Consider the following 16,842-nt stretch of genomic DNA (forward strand, 5'->3'; position numbering starts at 1 on the left):
GGTGTGTCCACACGTGTAGTGTTACAAGTAACAGCCCGGGTGCAGATGTCACTCCAATGAGCCTTCCCACCAAAACTTTATCTTTAGCCCATTTTGCAGATTGACTTGCCAAGGCTCAGGGTCACGTATCCAAGAAGTGGCAGAGTTAAGACTTGAGCCCAGGTCCATAGGTCTAAAGTCTCTGGTTCTTTTTTTTTTTTTTTTCCGCATTTGACCACATTCAGCCGTGCTCAGAGGCCATTCCTAGTTCTGTGCTTAGGGGACCACATGTGATGCTGGGGATCAAACCTGGGTGAGCTCTGTACAAGGCCTGACCTTCTAGACTATCTCTCCAGCCCTAAAGTCTATTTTTAAATCCTGAGCCTTCCCAATTCTAGAAGTCCAGAACTTTCCACCGAGCTCCTGGGTTGAATTTAGTGATCTGCTAGTAAGTATTTAACAACAAGCAAGTTCGTTCTCTCTCTCTCTCTCTCTCTCTCTCTCTCTCTCTCTCTCTCTCTCTCTCTCTCTGTTTTTGGTTTTGGGTCACACCTGGCTCTGCACTTAGGGATCACTCCTGGTGGGCTCCAGGGACCATGTTGGAACCCAGGTCAGCCACGTGCAAGTCAAACACCTTATCCACCATACTACTGCTCTGGCCCACGACAGGCTTTCTGAAAAGGAAGAAAAGAAAAGAGAAGAAAAGAAAGGAGAAGAAAAGGAAAGGAAAGGAAAGAAGTAGCCTAGATTCTGGAGCACATCTTTCGCATGTCTGAGCTGGTACCACATGGTCTCCGGAGCACCATGCCAGGAGTAGTAGCCCCGAGTGCTGGTGTCTGTGGTCCCCAAACCCAAACCCCAAACACAACAATAGCAACAAAACAGTCTGGATGAGTAGCATCTTCTGTCTTCCAAGTCCCGAGGCGTAAATGTGGCTCTGTGGCTGTAAATGCTGGTTCTCGTGCGGCATTGTGCCAGCGCGGGGGCCGGAACCTGGAGCCGGGAGAGGTGAGCATGATGCATCTGCTCAGGGGAAGTGCCGGTGCCTGCAGGCCCCGGATGCATTTCCCACCCGACCAAGACCTTCCACCAGGCCCGAGGAGGCTCCTCCAGCCCCAGCCTGCCCGGAGTCCCAGGAGCAGGGTTAAACGTTAACTCAGCCTTGCAAATAAGGGCGGCCACTTCTCAGTCTGCCTTGCTGGGGGGTGGTGAGCAGCGCCTCCGCCCTCTGGCCTCAGTTTACCGACCATCAGCGCATTCCTGGGCCACAGCCCTGGCCGCCCTCTTCTCCGTCCATTCAGACTTTCCCAGGGTTCTCCCTGGCCGTGGTCACTCCCGTTTTCTGGCAGGGCCTGGTCAGGGGCATTTTGGTGGAATCTTCCAGGTGCTGTAGGTGGACAGCTGGCTTACCTTGTCACCCAGACCATTCTGGCCCCTCCCTAGTCTTTTGCGCTGTCACCTCAGGCCTTGGTCCCTGTGTAGATTCCCCATTAGCGTTCTCCCAGGCCTGGTGCTGTGTGACCTGGCCAAGTGAGTCTTAGCTTACCGGCTGGGCGTGCGGTCAGGGAAGGGCTGTGGAGGGTGGGGAAGAGGGGAGAGGTGTTTGGAGCTGGATTCAGGCCCCTCCACTTCTGCCTGGAGCTAAGGGTGGGGTGTGCACCCCCAGAAGCTTGGGGTGCACCCTGCAGGCTGTGTGCCCAGAGGTGGAGGGGGTGAGGTGCTGGCTGTCAGACGTAGCGGTTACCCAACTGTTTCCAGGCTTTGAAGCTAGATGCATTTCGCCTCATTATTTAGTTGAAAGTCAGGGCCAGGGGCCGGAGCAATAAGACAGCAGGTACGGTGTTTGCCTTGCCTGCGGCTGACCCAGGTTCGATTCCCAGCATCCCATATGGTCCCCCGAGCACCTCCGAGTGCAGTAAGGAGTAACTCCTGTGCATCGTCAGGTGTGACCCAAAAAGCCAAAAAAAAAATATCCCCCCCAAAACCAAAAAAAAAAAAAACACAAAAAAGAAAGTCAGGACCAGGTTCTGGCTCTACCCGAGGAGCACTGTCTGAGAGAGCACAGTTGGTCCAACTTCCCTCTGGAGATGGACACCTCCTGCTTCCTTTTTTCCTTATAAACATTGCAATGAGCTCCTGCGGCAGGCCAAGGGTCAAAGGGCTGGAATCCGGGTTTGGTCCCCACACCTCTGAACCGGAGGAGCCCCTCCCACATCTCTGGGTGTGGCCCCGAACAAACAAATAAATAAACAATAAAACAAAAAAAAGTGAAATCATGGGGGCGGGGAGAGATAGCACAGTGGGTGAGGGTCTGTCCTGAGCAAGGGAGACTCGGGGTTGACCCCTGGAAAGCTCCGCCTGGAGAAATCCCTGAGTGCAGAGCCAGGAGCGAAGCGAACCGTGAGCACCACTGGGTGTGCCCCCCGCCCCCCCCCCCCGCTCCCCGCCACCCCCACCAAAAAAAAAAAAAAAGGGAGAAAAAGAGAAAAGAACTCGATATCTATTCAGAAAAACCTCGCTCCTCCCACACTGCCCCTCCTGCCCGGCTCCCACTGTGGGTCAAGGTCAGGGTCCAGGGCCCGGTCCGGGTCAGGCGGGCCCCTCCTCTTGGGGTCTTGATTCATCAGCTCAGGGGGACCATCGCCGCCAGCGGCGGGAGGAAGGACCCAAAGCCGGGCTGGGGCGCACCTGGCCAGCCGGCAGGTTCCTGCGGCCGCAGGAGAGGCGGGTCGGGTCGCAGGGCAGGTGGGGAGAAAGGAGGCGCGGGGCGGGGGGGGGCATTTCTGCAGGAGGCGGAGGGGGGTCCCCAGGGCGGGGCGCCGGGCGGGGGGCGGAGCTGCTGTGCGGGCGCCGGACCCCAGGCTCCAGGGTGTCCCCCAGGCCCGGGCGGGACCCGGCCCAGCGCGGCGCTTCCTCCTCCCGCCGCTGCTCTTCCTCCTCTCCTCCTCCTCCTCCTCCTCCTCCTCCTCCTCCTCCTCCTCCTCCTCCTCCTCCTCCTCCTCCAACCCCCCCCCGGGCCGCGGCCCCTCCCCCTCCCGCGCTCCCTCCTCCCCGCGCTCCTCCCGCCGCCTCCTCCTTTCTCTCCCGATCTGTCTCGGGGCCCGGGAATCCACCCGGCCTGCGCGCCGGAGCGGCCCGGCCGCCGTCTGCTGCCCGCCGGCCCAGGTGAGCGCCCCCCGCCCAGGTGAGCGCCCCCCGGCCGGGACCCCCGCGCCGCCGCCGCCGCCCGCGCGCGCCCCCGGCCAGAGCCGCGGCCCCGACCTGCCCCGCGCGGCCTTTTGTTGCGCTGCCCCGGCGCGGAGGGGGCTGCGGGGTGGGGGTTGCGGCGCGGGCGCGGGGACCCCCCACCCCGGCCCCGCCCGGCCGCCGGCCGCCCCCAGCGCGCGTCTAGGCCGAGTCCGGGATCCGCGTCGCGCGGCGCCGCCTCTGGCCCCCGCGGCCGGCCTGGAGCCCCCCGGGCCGGGGCCGCGGCGGGGCGGGCGCCGGGCGGGGAGCGCGGGGAGCGCGGGGGGCTCGCGCCGGGACCCCCCGACCTCCCCGGGCCCCGCGCGCGCGGCCGGGAGGGCAGGGCCGGACCGCCGGGTCCCCCGCGCCGGCCGCCGCCGCAGCCTCGCCCCTGGCAGGCCTCGCTGCCCGCCGCTGGCTCCGAAGTTGGCAAAAGTTTTGGGTTTTCGCCACCAGGTCGGTCCATCTGCTGGCCCGGGCTGAGTGGAGGGGCGGCTGGGAGCCCCAGCGGGGCCCCCTCTGGCTCTGCTGTGTGCCCTCAGGCCCCCGCGTGCCCTCTCTGAACTCAGCAGTGGCGGGAAGGTTGGACTGGCTCTGGGGGGAGTGGGGGACAGATGGAAGGGTTGGGGTCTCGGGAGCCGGAGCAATGTCTGGGACTTGGGGGGAGGCGCAAGGACAGGAGCTGCCCAAGGGGCAGAGGCTTAGACACCCCAGCAATGTCTGTGCCCCTGTATGAGGAGGGAGGCCAGGCCCAGCCACTAGATTCCGCCTGCCTGGTCCTGGGGCCGAGTCTCAGCACAGCCTCCTGGGCTCAGGGACTGCCCCCTGTGTGAAACAGCCCCCCAGGGGCAGAAGCCCTTCTGCCCAGCAGGGCTTGGCATGTAGTAGGTGCTCAGTAAACGTGCACTTGCCCACTGGGCTGCTGACAGGGCTGGGAGTCCAGGTGGCTGGCCGGGCGGGCTCGTCTGCAGGAGAGGAGCCATCAGTCTACCCCTGTGACTCCTCAGAGCCCCTCAAGAAAGAACCCCGCCCACCCCCCAGTCCCCAGCCCTCCTGGGCTGTGACCTGCTGCTTTGCTGAGTGTCCAAGGGGCCGGTGCTTGAACAGAGACTGCGGTCTCCCAAGGTTGGGGGGCAGCACAGCACAGGACAGGGCCGGCCACGGCGTGATTCTGTGGGAATCCCCAGGCACTGGAGGGGATGCGGTTGGCCTTGGTGATGGGGTCTTTCCAGCCCGGGGCTGTCAGTCACCCCTCAGCTGACAGCCTGGCGTCCTGCCAGGAATACACTCTCCCATCAGCTGGCCTGCCCTGCCCATGGCTCTGGCCTTCGGAACCCCCACCATCCCTCAGGACGCCCCCCGGGTTGGGCGTGCTCTCCCCACTCCCACGCCCCCAGAGCCTGCCTTGGCATCTTCCCCGAGGGAGTGTGGAGTCGGGAGGGACTGGCTGGCAGGAACGAGAAGGAGCCGGCGCCGTGACCAGCTGGCAGCCCGCCGCCCTCCCCCCGCACCTCACTTGACCCCGATTCCCCGAGCCCGCCCCCATTCAGGCCTCTGGGTGACCCCGGCTTGAGCCCCTCCTGTGTCCGGGGAGCAGCGGGGAGGCAGCGGCTGGTGACCGAGGTGACCGGAGGTTTCCTGGGTGCTCGGCCGAGGGGCACTGTTGGCTCCAGCAAGCAGGGCAGAGAAGACTGGCTTCACGGGGCCTCTTTCCGGGGTGCGGGGCCGGTCAGCCTGGGAAATGGGGAACAGGTTCCTGGCTGCCCAGACCGTCACATCTGAAGGGTGAGCCGAACAGTAGCTAAGTTGACAAATAAACTTAGGTATAATCATAGATGTGATAAAGGGCTCAAGGTACAAGGTTGGTGGGAGCAGAGGAATCTCGAAGGAAGCATGGAGGAGTCAGCCAGGCTTGGGGCTGGGGATGGGCCTGCCTGACCCAGGGCAACTGCATGTGCAAAGGCCCTGAGGTGTGTGTGTGGGGAGTGTGTGCTTTCAGGAAGAAGCAATGGGCAACCCTGGGAGTGTGGAGGGCAGAGAATCGCGGGCTGCTGATGAGAGGTGAAATGCCGGGGTGTATCAATAGGTCTGGGCCGTGTCGGGCTTGTAGGGAGGAAGGAGTTGGGCCTTTATCTTTACATGGGTGGCGGAGGGGCGGAGCGACAGCACAGTGGGTAGGGCGTTTGCCTTGCATGCTGCCATCCTGGTTCGATTCCCAGCATCCCATATGGTCCCCCGGAGCACTGCCAGGAGTCATTCCTGAGTGCAGAGCCAGGAGTGACCCCTGAGCATCGCCGGGTGTGACCCAAAAAAAAAAAAAAAGAAAACCTCAAATGGATGGGAGTGTGTATGGTGGGACTGACTGGTGTCAGCCACAGTGTCACCGTGCCCGGGCCAGACTCTATTCGGTGGGGCCTAAATCAGGTCTGCAGGTTAAGGGACATTTGAGGCTGGGCTTTGAAAGCAGCATAGGAGTTCGCTGGAGGTAAGGCTGGCTGGAGGCGGGGCGGGTGGTGGGTGGTTTGGGGGTTAGGAGGTTAGGAGACCAAGTGCGCCGTCAGGATCCAGAGTTAGGCCTGCCTGCAGGCGCCACCCCTCACCCCTCGCGTGTGTCTCTGGGCTACTCTCTGCCTCTTGTCTTGAAAACGGGGCGCTACCTAATTGAGGTGAAGGGGGGCCGTGTGCCCCAGGGCCAGCGTTGGCCACCCCGGCCGGGCAGTGAGGCCCGGAGCAAGGTGCCGGGGTGGGCAGAGCCGCGAGGGCACTGCCAGTGGGGCACAGCCCGCTTCTGCGGTGCTTCTCTGGGGCTGCCCCCAGCCCGGGTCGCCTCTCCGGGTTGGGGGCTTTGAACCTGGGCTGCTGCGAGCAAGTGAGTCGTGGGAACGTTTTGTTCTCCCCGCACGGACGGTCATGCTTGCGCTTGACTGTCATCCATGAAGCCTCGTGCACGCCTTTGCAGCCCCGCGAGGCTGACCGTGGCGAGGCTGACCGTGGCGAGGCTGACTGTTGTGAGGCTGACCATGGCAGGGCTGACCATTGCGGGGCTGACCGTTGTGAGGCTGACCACTGTGAAGCTGACCGTTGTGAGACTGACCATGGCGAGGCTGACCGTTGTGAGACTGACCATTGCGAGGCTGACTGTTGTGAGACTGACTGTGGCGCGGCTGACCGTTGCATTGCCTGCGTCTTCCGCGGGGGTCATCTTTTCACCGGTGGAGGGGCCGGGGTGTCCGCGCTCGGTCTGCTGAGACCGGTGAACTGAGTCAGAGGAGAGAAGCGCCGATTGACTGAGCAGGGCTGGTCCCGGGCCCGGTGGGCTTGAGGACCTCTCAGAGGCTGCAGCGCTGCCCGGGGCGGGCTGACCGGAGCCTCACTTCCTGCCCCGCCTTGTGGCCGCTGCGCCCCTCTCCCCAGGTTTCCGTGGCCTCCTCCGCCCCTCCACCGCTCCCACCCCCTTATCTCCCTGCGGAAACTTGGGCAGCTGGGATGGGGGCCCTTCCCCCGGGACACCTCAGTTTCCTTCCGTCTCCGCCGGGATCCTGTGAGTCACGGCTCCCGGGAAGTCCTGGGGGCCCAGATAAAGTGTGATCCGGTGAGGCCCGCCTCCCCGCACCGCGCCCCTCCCTCCACTCGCTTTCCGATGCTCTGAGTGGGTGTGGAGGGGCTGCAGCCAGAGCACAGCGGGGAGGGCGTTTGCCTTGCATGTGGCTGGCCCGGGTTCGATCCCGGGCATCCCCTGTGGTGCCCCGAGCACCGCCAGGAGTGACTTCTGAGCACTCCTGGGTGTCGCCCCCCCCCCTAAACTGAAACATAAAGTGGGTGTGGACTGGCATTAGCAGGGCTGCGGGGAGACAGGGGAGAGAGAGGCTGTCCTCCAGGTCCTTAGCCTGCCTCCCCCGCCCCCCACACCAGCAGACTCCCCCAGATTCCAGGCCCTGCCCCCGGCTGCACACCCACAGGCGAGTCACTTCCCTCTCTGAGGCCCCGTCTCTGTGCATGCGCAGAGCTAGAAGTGGCCCTCAGCTAGTGTCCCCAAGCCGCTGGGTGCCCTGACCGCTCCAACACGGCTAACTTCTCTCAGCTCCATAGTGGGACCAGACCCCCCACCGCCCAGCCACCTGCTGGGGAAGAACCATACATTGGCGGTGTCTGCCCTGGCCGAGGGTGGACGCTGACCAGGGTCTCTGCACGCTGGGGGTTTGTCCTTTCTCATCCATCCTGCTGGCCTCCGCACAGACTGGGGGATTGAGGCCAGGCTCCCGGCACCCCTACCGGGATGGGGAGGAAAAGGTCCATTCCCTGTCCTGGGACCCGCACACGGCCTGAGTGGGGCCCCACCCAGGGGTACGTGACTGGGCCGGGGTCCAGCTGGGAGCCAGACCAAGACTCCTGTTTCTTTTTCTTTCTTTCTTTTTTTTTTTTCCCCTTTTGCTCTTTGGGTCACACCCGGCGATATACAGGGGTTACTCCTGGCTCTGCACTCAGGAATTACCCCTGGTGGTGCTCAGAGGACCCTATGGGATGCTGGGAATCGAACCCGGGTCAGCTGCGTGCAAGGCAAACGCCCTACCTGCCATGCTATTGCTCCAGCCCCTGGAGATTCCTGCTCCTTGCTGTGGATCCATGTCCCCTGCGTGGGGCTTGTCCTTCTCCTTGCCCCCTCTGCCCCCAGCCCCTCAGAGAAACTCTGGGATGAAGGGAGCAGCCTGAGGGGAGGAGCGGGAAGGTGGGACCCAGCCCCAGCCTGGCCCTGTGGCATCCCACCTGTGTGGGGTGGGCGAGGCAGAGGGACCGTGGGTTACAGGTCGGGGGTGGGGGGGAGTCAGGGTGGGCAGCTGCCTCTCCTGTTGGGGTCCGGCTCCCCCCTCGCAGTTGCCCTGTCCACCTCTGCCCCCGACTTCTCGGATGTCACCCCAGTGTCCACTGCCTGGCCGTGCTGTAGCCAGGGGAGGCCTCTGCCCCTGGCATCCTCGCCCTGCCGGGCAGGACATGAGCTCCCGGTTCACAGGGGAGGGAGGGGAGGTGCAGGGCTGGGCCGGCAGAGCCAGCCTGAGGCCCACCTGCTTCCGGTCACTCGTCACGCCGGATTGCAGGTGAGCAGGTGCTCACCGGGGCTGCGGTCTCCTCGGTGCTCTGTGGGGGCAGGTGGCGCAGGCTTTGGGCCCCCGCCCCCTGAAGCACCTCTCGACCCGACACACTCGAATCTCACCGCGTGCCTGTTGAACCACCGGAAGCTGCCCGGTGCTGGCCGCGGCCCGGAGCCGGGTGACATGGCAAGGCCTCTGGAGCCTGGTCGGTTCTGGTCTGATCCCGGCCTTGCCACCCCTTTGCTCTGTGTGCTTCTGGGAAGATCATGGCCCCGGGCCTCAGTTTCCCTTTCTGTGCCTTGCGTTGGCCATGTCGGCGACCGCATCAGCGAGCGGGTGTGAGGGTCCGAGTGGGCTGCAGGTGTCCATTGTAGGGTGGGGTCTGTGCCCAGAAAGTGCCTGCCTGCCTGCCACGTGGGGGGATGGGCTGGGGTTGGGAAGGCCACGCCCCGGCCGGCTGGAGTTCCGGCCTCCGTGGGTCAGTGGCTCTGGAATCAGCACTGAGCCTGCATTGCTCTGGGTTCGGGGGTGCTTGTCCGGTGCTGGGGGCAAGGTTTGCTGGAGGGTGCGCAGGCTGGAAGCGGCCCCCCCTTCCTGAGCTCTCCCCTCCCCCCGCCCCCCGTGTCTGGGACTGGGTCCTTCTGAGTGGCGGCTGCTCGCAGGTGCCCGTCCCGCCCCGTGCTTGGGGGCAGCAGCCGAGGCTCTGGCCGACGGGAGCTTGGTTCCCCCCGGCGAGGCCCCGTGAGGAAGTGTTGGTCTGGGCCGGGACCCCCCCCACTCGTCATCGCCCAGACATCCTGGTCACTTAGGGGACCCTCCTGTCCTCTGCGGCCCGCCCAGGCTGCCCGGCCTCCACACCTCCACCTCCGCGGGCTGCTGCTGCTGTGGCCCCACCACCCCCTACCCCTCCCTCTGCCTCCAGCCGGTCTTCCCAGCCCCCTCTGACCCTTCCTCCTTCCCCGCCGCTGCGTTCTGCCTTACATGGCCGTGTGGTGCTCGCGCCCGTTTGGAAGGAGAACAGTTTACAGAGACCGTCCCTCGCGGGGCCGGGAGGAGACAGCCACGCTTCCCAGGAGGCCTCGAGGCAGGTGCCAGGTCTGCCTGGACAGATGGGACCAAACCCCACCCCCCTTCCCGCCCTGCTTGTCACCCACCCTCCTCTGAGTCCCAGGAAAGTCCGCTTCTTGTCAGAAGGAGCTTTGGAAGCTCCGAGAGGTGAAGTGACTGCACTGAGATCACACAGCTGGGAGCTGGGGACGTTGCTTCTGCGGAGGGTGGGGGCGGGGGTCTGCGCCCCCAGTCACCGCCACCCTTCACTGCATGTTACCACCCAGGAAGCAAAGGAACTTGCCCAGGTCCACCCACATTCAGACCTTGACCCCCTGGGAAGCTGTCCTGGTACCCACCAGGGCTTCTCCTTGCCCCCAGTGCCGGCACCCACAAGCTGTGTGCCTGGGGGAGTCAGTTCCCCACTTGTGCCTCAGTTTCCCCTTCTCAACAGTGCCCACAGCCAGGCAGCTTCTGGGATTTCAGTAGGTGCTCGGGGGAATGGCAGCCCCTAACAGGTGCTCCTGGACACCCACCGGGGGCCACAGGGCATGGCGGCCCCGTTCCCCAGACTGGGTGGGAGATAGACTGAGATGGGGTGGGGGCTGGCCTGGCAGAAGGGTCCTGGGCCATGGTCTGCTTCCGTGACCCCAGGACTCATTTTCCCCACTGGGCGAGGCTCCGTGCCCATTGTGGGGGTCTCTTCCATCAGCTGTCACCCTTGGGTGGGTGCTGGCTCGGCTCGCGCCCCGCCCCTTTGTCCCTGACTCTCTGGAGATGGCCAGGCGGGGTGGGGTTTGGAGGCCCACCCAGGTGCCACCGTTCCCCAGGGCCTCACCTGCCGTCTCTGCAGCATGTCCTGGCTCAGTGGCTTTGTTTCCAATGTTCACTCCCCCCACCCCGGCAGCCCAAGGCTCCCGCCTCCTGGACGTGGGGCAGTGGCCGTCGGGTGGGGTGGGCGGGCAGGCTCCAGGAGGCTGGCGGTTCTGGGGGCACCCCGGACCAGGTGTGGGGAAGCGGGGGCAGGGCCTGACCTGCGGCGGTAGCAGGTGGCCACCCAGTTTGACCTTCCTGCCCAGCTTAACGTGTTTTTTTTTTTTTTGTTCAGCGCCTTGAGAGCAGCCACCTGCCCTCCCCCGCCCCCCCCCCCCCCAGGTGCTCCCAGCGGCCCTGGAACCAGATGAGCCACAGTTCTATTTGGGGACAATTCTGCTGTTCCCGTTTCTCTCCTGTGCCCTAGTTTTAGAAACGACGTGGGTTTGGTTACCAGTTAGCCTTTTGCGGGAGCCCCCTCCCCCGCCCGCCCGTACCTCCCCATCTGTGAGCAGGGCGGGCAGAAGAGGACTCGGGCCACCAGCTGCTCCTGGTCTCTGGGCCCCTCGGAGGGTGCCAGGGTCCCCTAAGCCACTCGCCAGGAGCAGCCTGCCCCCCCCCCGGGGGATCTGGCTGACCTCTCCGTCATTGCCTTTGGGGTACGGTGCTAGGAGCGGAGGAGGTAGGGGATGGGGGAGCAGCTCAGGACTGCAGAAGGGGAGCTGTGGGAGGGTGGGGTGTCCACGACAGGTAGTCCTGGGAACCTGGTGGCCCAGGGAAGCAGCCCCCAGAGAGAGGGAGAGAGAGAGAGGGGGGTCGAGGACTTGGAGAGACTTCCTGGAGGAAAGGGTGTGTTGGACGGGTAGGAGGGACCGCTGAGCCCGTGTGTGAGCCAAGGCCCGAGGCGTGGGAAGCAGGTGTGGCGGACGGGTGAGGCTGGGCAGGGGTGCCCGCTCCCTAGCTTCCTGCTGTCCTCAGGCGCTCGGGGCACGGGCTGGGGGCACTCAGCAGGCACTGTGGGCTGTCCCTGCTGGCCGAGGGGCCCCGGGCGGGCTGCACGGGGAGCAGAGGGACCTGGAGAGACGGCGGGGCCAGGCAGGCAAGCAGCAGGCCAGGGATGGAGAGGGGAACGGTGTGCCGTGGGACGGGTCTGTCCCGCCATTCCTTGCAAACACTCGCCTGACAGGAAGTGGCTCAGACATGCTGGGGCCTGGCTGGCCGCTACCAAGGCTGCCTCAGGGGCCCGGGCTGGGTGTGGGGCACTGGCTGCGAGTCAGGGCCCAGCTGCCTCTCAGCCGCTCAGCCTGCCCGCTGCGCTGGGGTAGAGGTCTCCCTGCTCAGGTGAAGGGCCAGGTGTGCAGCCCACCCTGCACCCCGCGACACCCAGTGGGGTCTGGACTCCGGACAGGGGCGCCGAGGCTGTGGCTGGATGGGCCTGGGCCCCAGCTCCAGCTTTGAAGGCCTTGACCGAGGAGCACTGTCCTTCTGAGCCTCTGTGTTCCCACCTGCAGAGCCAGGGAGCATCCTGCAGCCTCCTTCCGGGAGGATAACGCCCACACCCGGGCCAGCCCTTGGCATCTAGTTCGGAAGCAGTTGGTCCAGATGACTGGGGGTGCCGGGCTCTGTTGGGCGGCTGAGGGGTGGCTTCCGGTCTGCCCCAGGCTCTCAGCGCGGAGGACAAAGCGTCTTTGTGGTGGGACAGATGGAGCTTTGGGAGCCCCCCTCCCTTTGGGGACTCGAGGGCCGCTGGCGCCCTTCCCCCACTCCTCACCCAGTTCCTCTGGGGGAGAAGCCGCCTCAGCTGGAGAAGATGGGAAATGAAAGTCAGGTTGTGCGGGAGGAGGGGGCCGCTGGCTGCAGCTGTGGGCCAGGGCCTGGCTGTCGAGTCTCAGGGCTGCTGCTCCTGCTGTGGGTCACCTTCTCACGGCCCTGGGGCACCCCTGCCAAGTCCCAGGCTAAGTCTGTATGACCAGCCACTTACCTGCCTACCCACCCATCCACTTGCCCATCCATCCATCCATCCATCCATCCATCCATCCATCCATCCATCCAGTCATTTGTTTATTCATTCATCCCTCCTTCCCTCTGCCCGTTCGTGCACCTATGCATTGCTCGCTCGCTTGGTCCCTCCCCCTGCTCATGCACCTACCCACCTGTCGCCCACTTGCTCCATCCCTCCATCCACCCACCCACCCACCCACCACTCACTCCGTCCATCCATCCACCTACCTATCTGTCCATCCCTCTACACATTCATCCACCTGTTGTTCCATCCATCACCCGTCTATCCATCCCTCCATCCACCCATCTATCCATCTGTCTACCTGTCCATCCCACTCTCCCTCTTTCCATCCACCTACCCAGCCTTCTGCCCACTCCTTCGTTTAGCAGGACTACGTACCTACTCGATGCCAAGTCCTGTGCTTTTAAAAGGGCAGAGTCCCTTCTGCATGGATGGTGGCCACCTGTTTGCTATTTGAACATGCTGCCTGCTGCCTGGCGCTTAGCAGTGAGTGGGACACATGTGGCCCTGCCCTCATCAGATGTGTATTCACAGTGTTGGGTCACCAGAGCTGCGGTCCATGCTAGGATGGAGAAACCGGAAGTCTTCACTTGGGTCAGCGCATCAGAGAGACCTTCTGCAGCAAAATAGCCTTAGAAATGAATTGCAGAGAGAGAGAGAGAGAGAGAGAGAGAGAGAGAGAGAGAGAGAGCTCAGAGTGGGCTGGGTGCGTTACTGTTTAAACAGGTGATATCTGAATAAAGTGTCGAGGCAGTGAGGGAGTAGGCAGGCAGAGAGCTAGTGGAGGTACACTCTGGTGGAGGGAGCGGCAGGTGCCGAGACCCGGAACTGTATGCTGGGAGCTCCGGGAAGGGGCCTGTGTGCAGGGCAGGGTGAGGGGAGGGGTGGGCGACAGAGCCTGCTGTGGGCTTTGGAGGCCCCCTGAGGGCCTTGTTCCTGAAGTTGGTGTCAAGCAGGGGTGACTGGCTCTGATGGCGTCTCAGCCTCTCTCTCTCCTCTAAGTTGGTCAGCCAGCCTGGAGGAGGACACTGGACCTGGACTAGGGGGCAGCCGCAGTGGGAAAAACACAGGTAGTCAGGATATGCTTAGGGTGGAGAGGACAGGAGTCGCCATCCTCTTGGACCCAAGGTGGTGGCTCCTCGGGACTTGAGGGGCCGGTGGCTGTGGGAGGGTGGACTCTACCCCAGTCCCAGGTAAGGGCCCCAGTGTACTGAGGTTTCTTCCTGCACTAACTGCCTTGGCTAGATGGAGGCTGGGGCTGGCATCAGGGCTCCCTGGCCAGGTGACCCATGGCTTCAGTTTTCTCTGCTGGACAGTGGGCACAGTACCAGTCCCTATCTCGGGGCACTGTGGATGAGTGGGGCCAGGGGGCAGATGTAACCGCGCCAGTGGTCAGTGGGCATCTTATTGCTTCTGTGGGGAGCCAGGGCAGGGCAGGGCAGGAGGTGTTCAGGGGCCTCTTGGAGAAGACTCAGCACCTTGGGATTGAAAGGCCCTGCAGGGGCCGGAGCGATAGTCCAGCGGGTAGGGCCTTGCATGCGGCCCACCTGGGTTCGATCCCCAGCATCCCATATGGTCCACCAAGCATCGCCAGGAGTAATTCCTGAGTGCATAGCCAGGGAGCATCGCTGGGTGTGACCCAAAAAGCAAAAAATAAAGAAAGACCCTGCAGTCTGCCCAGGATCTCTTTCCACTTGGAGACACACAGCACAGTTCGAGGCCCTGGGAACTTGATACAGAGCCGGGGATTCCCAGATGCTTCTCCTGCTCTGGGCCCACCTACTTTTCCAGGCTCCACACACCCCCTCCATGGCTCCACCCATTGTGCCCGGAACGCAGTCATTTGCATGCCCCACCCACCATCCTGGCCACACCCACTTTCTATGGCTCCACCCACCAATCTGCCACACCCACCTTCTATTGCCCCACCCACCAATCTGGCCCCACCTACTTTCTATGGCCCCACCCACCAGTCTGGCATTATTTACTTTCTATGGCTCTACTTGCCCAGCCTAGCCACACCTACTTTATGGCCCCGCCCAACCTGACCACACCCACTTATTATGGCTCCACCCACTTTCCCGGTCACGCCCACTTTCCGCTTCTCTTCTCCCCCCCCTTCCCCGCTTCGCTCCGTCTCAGTAACGGGAAGATGGGAAGACTTCCATCCTGCTCTGCTGTGCAGGGCAGGGCCTGGGAAGGGCGCCCCTTTCTTCCCTGGGCTTGGGGGGACTCCAAATCCGCTGCACCGGAACCGTTCTGTCTCCACCGGGCTGGGGGTTGGGGGAGCCCCGCAGCCCGCGGGCTCAGATGGTGCCCTCCTAGGGCTCTGGGTCCTGCCTCAGCACCCCTCCACCTCTGCCTGTGCTGGCCTGTGCTTGCAGCGCCTCACCCCGCCCCGGCCGCACTGGCAGAGCCGGTTTGAGGCCTGCCAAGCCACGAGCGTGTTCGCACTGTGAACGCGGGACCAGGCATGTTCTGGCGCCTGGCCTGCCCACGGCGCCTCGCTTGTGCCCGCTTCGCTCAGCCTTGCTCAACCAGCAGGCACCCCTCGCCCCCACCCCTCCACACACACACACACCCCCGCCCCATACCCGTGCCAGGTCGGGTTCAGGGCCAGGACTTGCCTCAGACTTGCACAATGCCAGGTGCAAGTCAGGGAGGTCAGGAATGGTTTGAAGCTCCGTCACAGGGCACGCCAGGAAGCGGCAGGCGTGCGGGGTGGCTGAGGCCCGGGTTCTGGCGCTGGGCAGAATCAGGACAGAACCTGCGTCTCCTCATCCCTGAGAAGCTCTCATCCTTCCCTTCCTCCATCCTTTGACCTGTCTCCCGTTCCCTGCCTCCCTTCTTGAGCACACCGGGGGGCCAGGCTGTAGGAAACTGTCCACTCGTGACCCCGTTTTGCCCAGGAAGTTCTTACAGGAACCCAGCATATCAGATGAGCTTCCAAGCGAACACTTCCTGGGAACAAGCCAGCAAGGACTTCATATGGAAACACGTCTTTTAAAGCTCACGTCACCCCACCTGGAGTTGTACCCCCACTGTTTCTGAGGCTGGGCCACGTCCGGTGTTCTGAGACTGAGGCGGCAGCCCAGAACCCCAGACCCAATTCCCTGCTGGCGCTCTCGCAGGGCTGACTCTAGCGGAGACGGAGGGAGGGACCGTGAGAGGGTTTAGGGTGCATCTGGCTGCCGAGCGAACAGACTTCGGGGGTGGGAATGGGGGTGGAGGCCGGGGACCAGCAGGAGAGAAACTGCCTTAGTGGTGGGGGGGGACATCATGGTTTGCATTATAGGGTTTGCGTAGGCTGGCGGTGGGTGGGAGGGAGTGGAACATATTTTTTCCATTCATTCTCTAAAAAAATTTTTTAGGGACTGGGCAATAGTGCAGCAGGTAGGGCGTTTGCTTTGCACACGGCCGATCCGGATTTGATCCCTGGCATCCCACATGATCCCCCGAGCACCCCAGGAGTAATTCCTGAGTGCAGAGCCAGGAGTAAGCCCTGAGCACCTCTGGGTATGGCCCCCAATTAAAAAAAAAAAATATATATATATATAGCTTTTCGGGGTCACACCCAGCAATGCTCAGGGCTTACTCCTGGCTCTGTGCTCAGGGATGGTTCCTCACAGGGCCTGGGGGACCATATGGTGTCTAGGCTGAACCCGGGTTGGCCACATGCAAGACAAGCTTCCTACCTACTGTCCTATCACTCCAGCCCCTTATTTTTGTTTGTTTTTTTTGGCCACACCCAGTGATGCTCTGGGGTTACTCCTGGCTCCTTACTCAGGAATGACTCCTGGCAGTGCGTGGAGAATCATAGAGGAGGATGCCAGGGACTGAACCTGAGTAGGCTGCATGTAAGGCAAACAAGTGCCTTACTGTCTGTACTCTCTCTCTCTGGTCCTGGGCCCTTAAATTAAAAAAAAAAAAAAAAGTAATTATTTTTGATTTTGGGATCTGGCAGTACCCAGGCTTACTCCTGGCTGCGTACTGCTTAGAGACCACTCCTGACTGTGCTTGGGGAACCATCTGTGCCAGAGTTTTAACCTGGTTGGTCACCTGCAAGGCTTACTCACTGTACTGTCTCTTTGACCCATCTCCTTGGGTTTTTGCTTGTTTGTTTGTTTTGATTTTGGGTCACACTCAGCAATGCTCAGGGCTTACTCCTGGCTCTGCACTCAGGAATCACTCCTGGCGGTGCTCAGGGGGCCATATGGGAGGCCGGGGATCGAACCCTTGTCGGTCACGTGCAAGGCAAACACCGTACCTGCTGTGCTATCGCTCTGGGCCCCCCATCTCATCTCTTTTTTTTTCCCCCCGTTTACTGCGAGGGAATGGAGGCACAGCGAGATGGGTAACTTTGCCAGGGCCGCACGGCAAGTCTAGGCCAGAGCTAGTTCTGAGTCTCGGAAGTGCAACCCTTCGCCCCTGAGAGGTTCGCTCGGAATGGGAGGGAGGGAGGCTCTGGGGGTTGGAGGAGGGACGGTGAGGGGGCCGCGTGCAGAGACCTGCCCACCCATGCCCACCAGGTGCGCCTGCCCACCCGTGTCCCGGGGGAGCTGCTGCGCAGACGTGGGCAGGAGGGGGACACTCTGTGTTCCCAGGCGAGCAGAGGAGCCGCCAGAGCTGCTGGCAGGAGTCTCAGCGCTCAGCGCCGCCTGGGCAGGC

The 16,842-nt window shown here is 62.9% G+C and overlaps 1 protein-coding gene across 7 annotated transcripts in view; it reads left to right on the forward strand.

Moving 5' to 3' along the window:
- Positions 1-2,703: 2,703 nt before the first annotated feature.
- SRC (SRC proto-oncogene, non-receptor tyrosine kinase) overlaps positions 2,704-16,842 on the forward strand; it is a 48,464-nt gene continuing 34,325 nt past the window's right edge. For 2 of the 7 annotated variants that reach the window (XM_055138231.1, XM_055138232.1), the window contains exon 1: positions 3,000-3,144. The gene's annotated coding sequence lies outside the window, so the exon portion shown is untranslated. Of the gene's footprint in view, positions 2,725-2,988; positions 3,164-16,842 lie in introns of those variants that run through there. The other 5 variants (XM_055138228.1, XM_055138229.1, XM_055138226.1 and 2 more) reach the window with 5 other exon arrangements.

Source organism: Sorex araneus, chromosome 5 (genome assembly GCF_027595985.1).
Source record: "Sorex araneus isolate mSorAra2 chromosome 5, mSorAra2.pri, whole genome shotgun sequence".
NCBI lineage: Eukaryota > Metazoa > Chordata > Mammalia > Eulipotyphla > Soricidae > Sorex > Sorex araneus.